The sequence below is a fragment of the Nicotiana tabacum genome, chromosome 11 (assembly GCF_000715075.1).
Source record: "Nicotiana tabacum cultivar K326 chromosome 11, ASM71507v2, whole genome shotgun sequence".
Lineage (NCBI taxonomy): Eukaryota > Viridiplantae > Streptophyta > Magnoliopsida > Solanales > Solanaceae > Nicotiana > Nicotiana tabacum.
This window is the reverse complement of record NC_134090.1, coordinates 83853767-83866081: the sequence shown is the minus strand read 5'-3', so window position 1 is coordinate 83866081 and position 12315 is coordinate 83853767. Positions and strand designations below refer to the sequence as shown.

Here is a 12315-nt window from a genome sequence, read left to right as displayed (position 1 = left end):
TTTAATAATGAATTTGGACTCCTTTCTGTCATCTGATCCTTGCTTTCAATGCCTTCTAATCCGTTGGCTGTAAATAATTTAAATTGGTACGAGACTCGTATCTATATGTCGTCTCGTGCCTATTTAAATTCTTCTTCCCGTGGCTGTTTCCATCTGTGCCTCTTAGTCAATTGCTGTTCTTTGACCATTCAACTAATCCACGTGTCATGCCACATCATCTTTAATATAAATTCAGTTTTTTCCTAATACAGATAGTCCCCCCACTTTCTATTTTTTTATCAATTAAATAATTGGGAAGTGGATCTTCATGTAAAAGGAATTTTTGCCACAATTAATGCTCATGATACTAACGTCTCAACAGTCTTTTCCATTTAATGTTATGTCCATGTGTCATTTTCTAATTGATTCCGCTATTCATACCCTTTTTCGAGACTTCTTCATTCTCACTATTTACGAAGTGATAGCTGCCTTTATTATAGGCTTTTCATCATTACACTTAAAAAGTTGACGGTTCCCATTTTACACATAACTTTGTCTTCCTTTGTCTTCTTCACAAATCTTCAGCACATACTTCCTTCTTAACAATGTCTTCTTCAAACCCTAACCGTAAAAAAGTTCCAATTCTAGATCAGTTCCCCAATGCCCCTGTTAGACACAGAAGAGGCGGAGGAGGTAGGCTTCGAACAGGGTTAGAATCTACGCGAGGCGGCTCCTCTGGTTCTTCTTCAAGGAGTTTTGTCCCAAAAGCCCCTTCTTCTAAAAGTAGGGAAATTCTTGATACTTCTCAAGAACCCTCAGTTGATGATATAGTTCCCGGCGATTTGTCTTTTGAAAGTGACAAAACGTCTCTTCAAAAACAAATTAAAAATTTAGAAAGAGCCGATACTTACCCAACATTAGTAACCGAGCTTACAATCCCCACCATAAGAAGAGATTGTAACTGGAAGGATAGTCTCCGAATGTCAATTCCTTCCCCAAATCAAAGAATTTCCTCTTTTAGAAATGGGTATTCTTCTGTTTACACTTACCCCTTCACTTTAGGTTTTAATCCTCCTATTGACCCAGTTATTCTCGATTTTTGTCGTTTCTTTACAATTTGTTTGGCCCAAATTGGTCCATTGGTGTGGAGAACAGTGGCTTGTTTGAGATATATCCTACAAGGCCAATGTCAATTTCACCTTTTCTCATCTCATTCATCTATACCATCCCAACTTAATACGCCATGGGGTTTTCACCTTAACTGCAAGGAGCAAAAAAGTTTTGGTAAATCCTGAGTATGATAAAGATCGTGGATGGTATATCCGTTACGTTGCTGTCCGTACAGTGGACTTGATTGGTGAAACAAATATTCCCTTCCCTGAGAAGTGGAATTTTGAACGTAGGTTTCCTTTTATTTACCGTACCTACTTTTGAGAATTTCAAAAGAATGTTGTTTTTAACCTCGTCCCTTCTTGGTTTTTTGTAGCAACCATGGGAGATGTGGAACCTATTCCCAACTTTCGTGGTTGGGTAGACTCACTTTTGAAGATTGCTACTAGGGAGCAGAGAACTTGGAAATCAATTTCTTCTTTACATGGCTGGAAAGTCAAAACACATGGTATCCTCCCTTTTAAATTTTTTTTTGTTTTACATGTTAAACACTTTTTACTCAACTTTAATCATGTATATCCATCCTTTAATCAGGATTTGGCATTAGAGGAATGACGGTTGAAGTAGCTATGGCCATTCGTATGTCTGCGAATGCTGCTCTGGATTTAGATAAGGCTCGAACCTTGCTGCCTAAAAGAAAAGCTACAAAGGAAAGTTCTGAAGAGGAAGAGGAGGGTACCTCCCTAATTACCAGGCCAAGGGCCAGGAGATGAATAATCATTGATAATGAAATTGAAAACACTCCTGCTCGTACCTCCGCCACCGAGCCTGTTTTGATTCAATCTGATGAGGATGCCGAACCAAGAGATAATAATGAGTCAATTCAGCACCTTTTTGACAGTGGTTTCGGGAGTGGCGAGCTCGGACCTGTTTTTGATGAAGCTCATCTTTCCTCATTTGTTCCTATTTCCTCCATTCCTCTGCCATCCGTAAGTATTTCTTTACCAGTTTTGACAACTTCCGTTTGTTTGCCAATTTCTACCGCTCCTATATCCGTTCCCTTGGCTGCTTCGACCGCACCTGCTTCCACTCCGGTGTTGGTTTCTACATCTTTTCCCTCCATTCCTTCCACTGCTCCTCTTCTCTCTACAGAGACAGGTTCTAGCAGCGAAAATATGACAATGAGAAGTGTTACTTTGGAGGTTCCTGCCAATCATAGCCTCTTGAGGAAGACCGGCAGAGCCGATGTTTGGCTCGAACCTCTAATTGGAGATATCGAGACGAAGAAGATGGAGAGCCATAGCTGCTTAACTTTGATGAATGACGTAGTTCATTCTACTTTGAAGGTATTTCTACCAACAAGTTTTTTTTTTAAAATTATCTTCAATCTCTCATTTCCATGACTTACCTCTGTAGGCTAACCTTATTGGCACGGAATTAATGAGAAGAATTTCCCTACTGGAAAGAAAAGCTCGTGAGTCTGAAAAGTCTGTCCACGAGGCTGAGGAAATAGCTAGGGGAGCCCAGCTTGAAGCAACCAATTGGAAGGAGCAGTTCGAAAATGCTCAAGGGACCATAGAAGAGTTGCAAGAAGATAAAAATCTCCTGGAGCAGCAAAACCGTGGTTTAACTTCTGAACTGGCAACTGTCAAAGCCTCTTCAAGCCAATTGAAAAGAGACAAAGAGCTTTTGGAATGCTCTTTGTCAGAACAATTATCCAGAGCTAGTGAAGAAGTTAGAGAGCTGAAGGCACTTTTGGCTAGAAAGGAAGAATATGCAGGAGAGTTAGTGCAAAGCTTGACTCAAGCTCAGGCTGACTTAAAGACTTCTTCTGACGAGATTCATGCCTTGAAGAGTTCTCATGCTTCTCTTGAAGCTTCCCTTGATTCCTATTTAGCTGAATATCAAATTTTAAAAAACGATCTTGCTATGTGGGAAAAGGAATATGGACTTCTAGAGGAAAATTTTAACATAGAAGTGAGTTGGGCTTTCCTGAATTCTCGTCGTGATGCTTTGACGGAAGCTGCTCAAGAAGGTTTTGACTTGCAGTCTGAACTGGCCAAAGTCATAGATACCATCGAGAAAAGCCAACAGTCTACTGATACTCTTTCTCCTGCACTTGAAGTTCCTGGAATAGAAGAACTTTTAAATGAGGAAGTGAATACTACAGCAATTGGGATTACAATTCCTACTTCAGCTGAAAATGTTGCTATTCCAGCTTCAGAGGGTGAAACTTCTATAACCCAGTCTGTGGAAGTTGAAGCTTCCGTGACAACCCCTTCAATTGATCCTAACATTTCAAGCTCTGCTGAAATCGTTCGTGTTGCAACTTCTGATGTGCTAACCCCTTCAATTGGATGATGGTTTTATCCCTTAGTTTTTTAAGGGATTTTTTGGTGAAAGTCCCCAGTTATCATAATGGGGCACTTGTATAAACTTTTATTGACTAAGTTTCTACTTAGTCTTTTTAATTATATCAAGAAGTTTTGTTAGTACTTCAATGTGTTCTACTCTTGCCTTTTCCTTACTTATTTAGGACTTATAGAATAGTTTAGCATTTTTATCCTTTGAAAATGCTTTATGATTCTTCTCATGACTTATTGACATGAGGCTTATAAAAGAGGGCCCTTTTATTTTATCGACACTTAATGAAGAAGACGTCTCAACTTCATAATGGTGTTAAAATACGATGAAAGTAATAGGAAAACACACGTTTTGTATGAAACAACTTTGGCAAGTTTTCATTCATAAACTTTTAACAAGTGTTTGACTGTTACATGTATTACAATACATCTACAACTTTTCTCGTAACTGTTTTTCTTGTAACAGATTTGTAAATAACATAAAATAAACAAGGTTTTTCTTCATAACCTGTTTCAGTACATAGTCATGACCCTATCTTTACATGTTAAGAAGGGTTTGAGAGGTGACTTTGTTTATGAGTTTGAGAGATGACTCTGTTGTTCTCATGAATGCTGAAGACTTTGTAACTTTTTCTCAACACTTGCTTCTTTGTGGCCGATTTTTGTTCGATACTCGTATCTGTTTCTCTGCACCTATCTGTGTATAATATGTAGTCCCCCAAGTGTTTGAGCGGTGAAGTATGAAGCCTCGAGCACTTGTTTATTTCTTTTACTTTGGCCCTTTTCCTGAAACAGAAAGATATACGGGACTCGACGGTGCGATTATAGATGAAGACTGCCTAACTCGTGTGTATTTCCATCAGATTAATTGCCCTGGGCTAGGAATTTAAGAATACTTCATTTTGCCTTGCAGGTTGTGACTCATCATTTGGCACGAGTTAGGATATTTTGCCTAGCATCTAAAATCGTTAGTAAAATATTAATAAACCAAGAGAAAAATTTTAACATGATGATACCTGACCGTAGGTACTTTCTTAAAAGTAATATCTTTTTAAGTGGACAACATCCAATGTGAGGGTAAAACTTTACCATCCATTGTTTCCAACTGGTATGCTCCTTTTCCCGCAATGCCACGGACTTTGTATGGTCCTTCCCATGTTGGACTTAGCTTTCCTAAGTTAGCAGCTTTTGCAGATTGGAACACCTTTTTAAGCACGAAGTCCCCAATTTTGAAAAATCTGAGGCGTGCTTTCCTATTGTAATATCGTTCTATTACTTGCTTTTGTGCTGCCATCCTTATCAAAGCAGCTTCTCTTCTTCCTTCAAGTAAATCTAGGCTAACCCGCATCTCCTCATTATTGGATTCCTCCGTTGCCTGATCGTACCGTGTGCTTGGCTCACCTATTTCAACTGGAATTAAGGCTTCCGTACCATAAACCATCGAAAATGGTGTTTCTCCAGTGCCTGTTTTGGTCGTTGTACGATAAGCCCATAGTACTCCGGGTAACACCTCAGGCCAATTACCTTTTGAATCTTGTAACCTCTTTTTCAAGTTATTGATAATAACTTTGTTAGTTGATTCGGCTTGTCCATTCCCCACTGGATGATATGGCGTAGATGTTATTCTTTTGATCTGCCAACTTCGAAGAAATTCTGTAACTTGTGCTCCAATGAATTGTGGTCCATTGTCACACACGATCTCCTTTGGTACTCCAAAGCGGCATATTATATTTCGCCATATGAAGTCTTTAACTTCTTTTTCTCGTACCTGTTTAAATGCCCCTGCTTCTACCCATTTAGTGAAATAATCTGTAAGTACAAGTAGAAATTTTACCTGACCTTTTGCTTGTGGAAGTGGACCTACGATATCCATTCCCCATTTCATAAAGGGCCAAGGGGCTAAAACAGGATGTAGTAACTCAGCTGGTCTGTGCATATTATTGTCGTACCTTTGACATTTATCACACTTGGACACAAAACTGGTTGCCTCTTCTTCCATCTTAGGCCAATAATATCCTGTGCGAATTAACGTTCTTACCAGTGACCGTCCTCCTGCGTGATTCCCACAATGTCCTTCATGTACTTCTCTCATGACATATTCGGTTTGAGAGGGACCGAGACACCTTGCTAGTGGTCCGCCGAACATCTTTCGATAACGGTTACCTTGATATAAACAATATCGTGCAGCTTTTTTGCGAAGCACGTAAGCCTTTCCTTTGTCATTAGGCACGGTTCCGTGCTGTAAAAAGGCAACAATTTCATTTCTCCAATCCCATGTTAGATGATTAAAATTTACCTCGTTTTTGTCAGGTTCAAGAACGGAATGAAATAGATGTATGACTGAAGCATCTGTATTGTTTGCCACGTCTGCTGCGGATGCAAGGTTTGCTAAAGCATCTGCCTCTACATTCTCATCTCTTGGGACATGCACTACTTTCCAAGTTTGGAATTGCTTTATTAACTCCCGTACCTTTGCGAGGTATTCTTGCATTCGTGACTCTCTGGCTGTATAAGTCCCCAGCATCTGATTAACCACGAGTTGAGAATCACTCTTGATTATAATCTGTATTATGCCGAGTTTTCGTGCCAATTCTAAACCTGCAATTACAGCTTCATACTCTGCTTCATTGTTAGTTATAGAATGACATTTTATAGCCTGTCTAATGGTCTCACCCGTAGGTGGTACGAGGATTATTCCTAAGCCTGCCCCTTTTACATTAGATGAACCGTTAGTGTATAAAACCCAAGTCCCCGGGTTCGCACCATTAAAAACTAATAATTCTTTTTCTGCTTCTAAATGCATCCCCTGGCTAAAATCAGCCACGAAATCAGCTAGTACTTGAGACTTTATAGCGGTCCTGGGTTGATAAATAACTTCATATTCACTTAGTTCTATATCCCATTTCGCTAATCTTCCTGAAGTTCGTGTTTATGCAAAATATTTCGAAGCGGAAAAGCAGTAACTACAACAATGGGATGGCATTGAAAATAAGGTCTTAACTTTCTAGATGCCATGACCAAAGCTAATGCTAATTTTTCTAGCTGTGGGTATCGTGTCTCAGCTTCCAATAAGGACTTACTTACGTAATAAATAGGAGATTGTTTTACCTTGGTCCTCGCGGACTAAAACAGCACTTACCGCGACTTCAGATACTGCCAGACAAATGAGAAGTTTTTCCCCTACCTTCGGTTTTGCCAACAACGGTGGTTTTGACAAATAAGCTTTCAAATTTCTAAGGGCTTGCTGACAATCTTCATTCCATTCAAAATGATCTTGCTTTTTAAGTGCAGAGATAAACTTAAAACACCTTTCTGAGGATTTGGAAATAAATCTCCCCAAAGCTGCAATTCTTCCCGTTAATCGTTATACTTCCTTTTTATTAGTAAGGATATCCGGGATTTCTTCTATTGCTTTGATCTGAGAAGGATTCACTTCAATACCACGGTTAGAAACAAGAAAACCCAAAAACTTACCTGATGCAACTCCAAATGCACATTTTTCTGGGTTGAGTTTCATATTAAATTTTCGCAAAATTTCAAAAGTAATAGATAGATGAGAAATATGATCATGAGATTGCTGGGTTTTGACGAGCATATCGTCTATATATACCTCCATTGTTTTCCCTAAATGTTCTTGGAACATTTTGGTGACCAACCTTTGATAGGTTGCCCCAGTATTTTTGAGACCAAAGGGCATTACTTTATAACAATAAGTCCCCCTGTCTGTGATGAAAGAAATTTATTCTTCATCACCAGGATCCATTTTGATTTGATTATATCCTGAGTATGCATCTAAAAAACTTAAAAGTTCATGACCTGCGGTTGCATCAATTAGTTGGTCTATATGTGGTAAGGGAAAGGAATCTTTTGGACAGGCTTTATTTAAATCAGTATAATCTACACAAACACGCCACTTACCATTTTTCTTGGGTACAACCACCGTGTTAGCTAACCAAGTAGGATATTTTACCTCACGGATTGATCCGATTTTTAATAATTTTTGGACTTCATCCTGAATCACCTGGTTCTTGAAAGCACCTTGTTTCCGTTTCTTTTGCTTTATTGGTGTGAAAGAAGGGTCCTCGTTGAGTTTGTGAGTCATCACATTTGGTGGTATCCCTGTCATATCAGCGTGGGACCAAGCAAAGCAATCTAAGTTAGCTTTTAAAAATTCGATTATCATACCTCGCATGTTCGTGTTTAAATTAGCCCCGATATAAACCTTCCGTTCAGGCCGTTGATCAAATAACATCACTGCATCAAGCTCTTCAATCGTCGTTTTGATGCTTTCATTCTCTTCAGGTTCTTGAATTGTGTCAGGCCTTGAGTCCAAATCTGTTTTCTCTTGTTCAGTTGAAGTTTGATCTTTTTTACCTTCAACTGTTTCCTGTAATTGCTATTTTGCTTTATTTACGGCGCTCGTACTTGTTACAGCGTTGACACTTCTAGCCATCTGCTGATCCCCACGAATTTGACAAATTCCCTATGGTGATGGGAATTTGATAACCTGATGCAGGGTTGATGGGACAACATCCATATCGTGTATCCATGGTCTTCCCATGATCATATTGTAGGCCATTTCCATATCAACTACCTGAAATTTAGTTTCCTTCACAACACCCATAGCAAAAGTTGTTAGTATTACCTCACCTTTTGTTACTATACTTGAATTGTCGAAGCCTGACAAGGTGTGCGCCTTGGGTAACATTTTGTCTTCAGCTTGCATTTCCCGCAGTACCCTTAGTAATATAATATTTACAGAACTTCCTGGATCAATCAAAACTCGTTTTACATTAGTATCATGTACAAGTAAAGATATTACCAGTGCATCATTATGTGGAGTTGCCACTCCTTCGGTATCTGCGTCATCGAACGAAATGCTTTCATCTTCAAGGACCTGCCGCACCCATTTCCCGTGTGTAATCGTTACCTTAGAAACCTTGTTGGAAGCTGTGTAAGTTATGCCATGAATATCTTCTCCCCCGCTTATGACATTCACTGTCCTCTTGGGTGAAGGAGGTTGTGGTGGTTCTTGTCTGTTTTTCATATAAGCTTATTTTCCTTTCTCACTAAATAACTCAGTGAGGTATCCTTGCTTCAATAAATGATCTACTTCACTCTGCAGGAATCTGCATTCTGAAGTTTTGTGCCCGTGATCGTTGTGAATTTCGCACCAATGATCCGGATTGCATCTACTTGGATTTGACCGCATCTCTTTCGGCCACCGTACCTTATCTCCCATGCTTCTTAAAACAGCTACGAGCTCGGAGGTAGAGACGTTAAAATTATATCCACCGAATCGTGCCTTTAAACTCCTGTCATCATCACGTGATTCTTGTCTGTTCCGATCATTCCTGAACTTTGAAGAAGAGCCAGAATCCCGGTTCCTTGACTTTTGATCGTATTGCTGGCTATCTTGTTTCGACCGTGGGTCCTTTCCTGCGGGTCCCATATATGGATCGTACCTGTTTTTACCTGATCTTTTTTCGGTTTCTGACCTTCGGGTACCGCCCCTTTCTTCATGATGGAGCTTAGGTACGGTATCTTCTTCGATTCGCAGCTTCGTGCTATACCTGTTGTAAACATCATTCCATGTGGTTGCAGGAAATTCTCGAAGACTTTCTTTGAGTCGTCTCGTGGCTTCAGAACTTTTGTCATTTAAATTACTTGCAAAAGCTATAGCAGCCCAATTGTCTGGCACACGAGGTAGAGTCATTCTTTCACGTTGGAATCTATCAACGAAGTTTCTAAGCAACTCTGAATCCCCTTGTTTGATTTTGAAAATATCTTCCATCCTTTTCTCAACTTTTTGTGCTCCCGAATGTGCTTTAATAAAAGAATCTGCAAGCTCAGCAAAAGAATTAATAGAATTTTCAGATAAACGAGAATACCAGGTTAATGCACCCTTGGTGAGTGTTTCTCCAAATTTCTTGACCAATACTGATTCAATTTCTTGTTTGGTCAAGTCGTTGCCTTTCACGCCGGTTGTAAATGCAGTCACGTGGTCACGTGGGTCTGTAGTACCATCATATTTCGGGATGTCAGGCATTTTGAATTTTTTCGGAATTGGAAGGGGAGCAGCACTAGGCTTCCATGGTTGTTGTGAGTATTTGTCCATGTCTACTCCTTTTATTACAGGTGGAACTCCAGGAATTTGTTCTATACGCTCATTTTGTTCCTTCAGCTGTTTCTGCAAGGTTAGTACTAAATTTTGCAAATATGAATTATTTAAATTACCTGGTCCCCCTTCTTGTGGTTCATTGGGGGTTTCTCCGTTTCCAGAATTATCAAGACCAGAACGGGGGTTCTCCAATGTATTATTATTAGGAGTTGGTGTAGGTGGCGCAGCAGGCAATCGACTAACAAGTGCCTGAAGAGCTTTGCCGACTTGTGCATCGATTAGCTTTTGCAAAGCTTCAGTTGTAACTCCTTCAAAATGTTCAGATTGCTCTTGTTGATCAGCACGGGATTCAGTAACAGGAGTGCCTTCACGAGATTGACGTGGTGAATTTAAAGGAGAGGGAACCACGATATCTTGATTTTGATGTATTTGATTCTCATGGTTTCCCAATGTGTTGTTACTGTTGTTGTCGGCGTTGTTGTTTGACATGGTGACGACAATAGATAAGATATAGCTTAAAAGGAAAGATTATCAGATTCCCGGTAACGGAACCAATTTGTTTAACCAAAAATCTGAGTCCTTGGTCAAAGCTAAAAAAGAAATTCGGGTTACTGATAATCAGGAGACAAAAATAAAATACTTTTGAGAACAATGGTAAAAAGTAAATAGATAAGTATTTCAATGAATTCTCAATAGTATTCCGTGTCCTTATAAATGATGATACTTCTTCCTTTTATAGATCATTCTAGGTAAAGAAATAAAGCCCCAGCTTTAATGATATAATCATGAGTAATAAATGCCATTAAATAAGCCGTTATACAATCATTCCTATTAAATACCAACTTTATAACGTATCAAATATTTAATAATGAATTTGGACTCCTTTCTGTCATCTGATCCTTGCTTTCAATGCCTTCTAATCTGTTGGCTGTAAATAATTTAAATTGGTACGAGACTCGTATCTATACGTCGTCTCGTGCCTATTTAAATTCTTCTTCCCGTGGCTGTTTCCATCCGTGCCTCTTAGTCAATTGCTGTTCTTTGACCATTCAACTAATCCACGTGTCATGCCACATCATCTTTAATATAAATTCAGTTTTTTCCCAATACACATGTGTTCTTAACTGATTTGTTGCGGTTTTCTTTATGAGCAGTATTTTTTGTTAAGTTGTGTCGATGCGTTAACAGTATTTGACAGTTCGATGATAAAGATTTTCTGTTTTTGCTCTCTACTAATTTGAGGAAGATCAAGCTTTTGGAGAAGATTATTAATATGGTATAATTCAGAGCACCTTTGATCTTTTATTCGTTTTCTTATTAATGCTACCACTGATTGCAAGTTTCAATTTTCACATGCATTTATTTGTTGGTTTTAATTTTTTTATTTTAATTATTTATATTGAACTTATCCAGTTAATAGTATTGTTTGTTATGAAACTATTATTTTGTGGATGTTCATTTATTACTCCGCTATAGATAATCTTCCTGAAGAAGATTATCCATTTAGTACTCTGTTGAAGTTTATCTACAAACGGTTGATGCAGGTAGGTTGCAAGCAACTCAATGAAATAATTTGCAGCAACTTCTTATTAAACAGGCATGTCGCGAGCAGCTCATGTAGACAGCTTACAAGCAACTCAAGAAAAGCCTTGCAGCTGCTTCTTGAAAAACCTCGCAGTTACTTCCTTTCTTCTATAAATAGAGGAGTTTTCAGTTTATTATATACATCAGTTTGGAGTTGAATAATATATCAACCTCTCTCTCTACTTCTCTTTAGTTTATTTACTTTACAATTTTTATTTTATAACACGTTATCAGCACGAGTCTCTATGTTGGAAGGTATAGTTATCTCTAACTTGAGATAATTTGGAGCAAAAGATGATGGAAGCCAAAGCTGCCTTAGGTAGATGTACCTAGAACTCTCATAACTTTGAACAAGGTTTGTTTCTTATCTTGCTTTCGCATGTTAAGTATTTTCTGTATAGGCAACTATTATTAACTACAAACGTTATGATGCTCTAACAATTTTGTTTTATCCATGTGAGCAATATTGCATCTTGAGATAGAGCTGCAATCAATACATATGGCTAATGATTAAGAAGGATGGTACCTGTTCAAGGACTATAGCACCAATATATATATAGCCATCACTATTTACTTCTCTAACTAATGTTTCAGGTTTCATTTACGCTTTGGCAGCCATGTCCTTTAATATTATATCATTACTTGTCTAATGAAGCGTATTTGAATTGTCATGTGGATAATAATAAAAGGTCCACTTAAACTCCGGTAGAATTTGCAAAAAATATACCACCACCAGTAGTGATTGTGCTTTATATATTTCATTGTAACTAAATTTTGTTAACCATCAGAAGTGATATGTGCCGATGACCACCAGAAGTGAGAATTTAGGCTTGTTATGGTTACAACTGAAGATAAGTAAGAGAAAATTCTCTATATTATATGCATACCTCGATTTGATCCTGATGTAGCAAATATCGTAAAAGAGGTTCGAAGCATCACAATTTGATATGATTATGCACGTTCAGATAATTATGTTCCATTCCCCGAAGGATGAGAACTTTGATAAATATTAATTCATTCCCTGAAGTGAATTAATAAAGCTCGTAAATATGAACGCGCTTTTGATGTGAATATATTACAATTCACCTCCAGAAGAGGTAATATGATTGAGAGAATATAAACTCAATATTTCATATTTTAAATTTGCTCATGAAGTAG

General features: G+C 38.4%; 1 long non-coding RNA gene across 1 annotated transcript; it reads left to right on the top strand.

Moving 5' to 3' along the window:
• Positions 1–1356: 1356 nt before the first annotated feature.
• Positions 1357–1705, top strand: LOC107807842 (uncharacterized). Its single transcript, XR_001653017.2, has 3 exons — positions 1357–1378; positions 1466–1597; positions 1684–1705. It is a non-coding gene; the product is annotated as an uncharacterized LOC107807842 (long non-coding RNA).
• The last annotated feature ends 10610 nt before the right edge of the window (positions 1706–12315 follow it).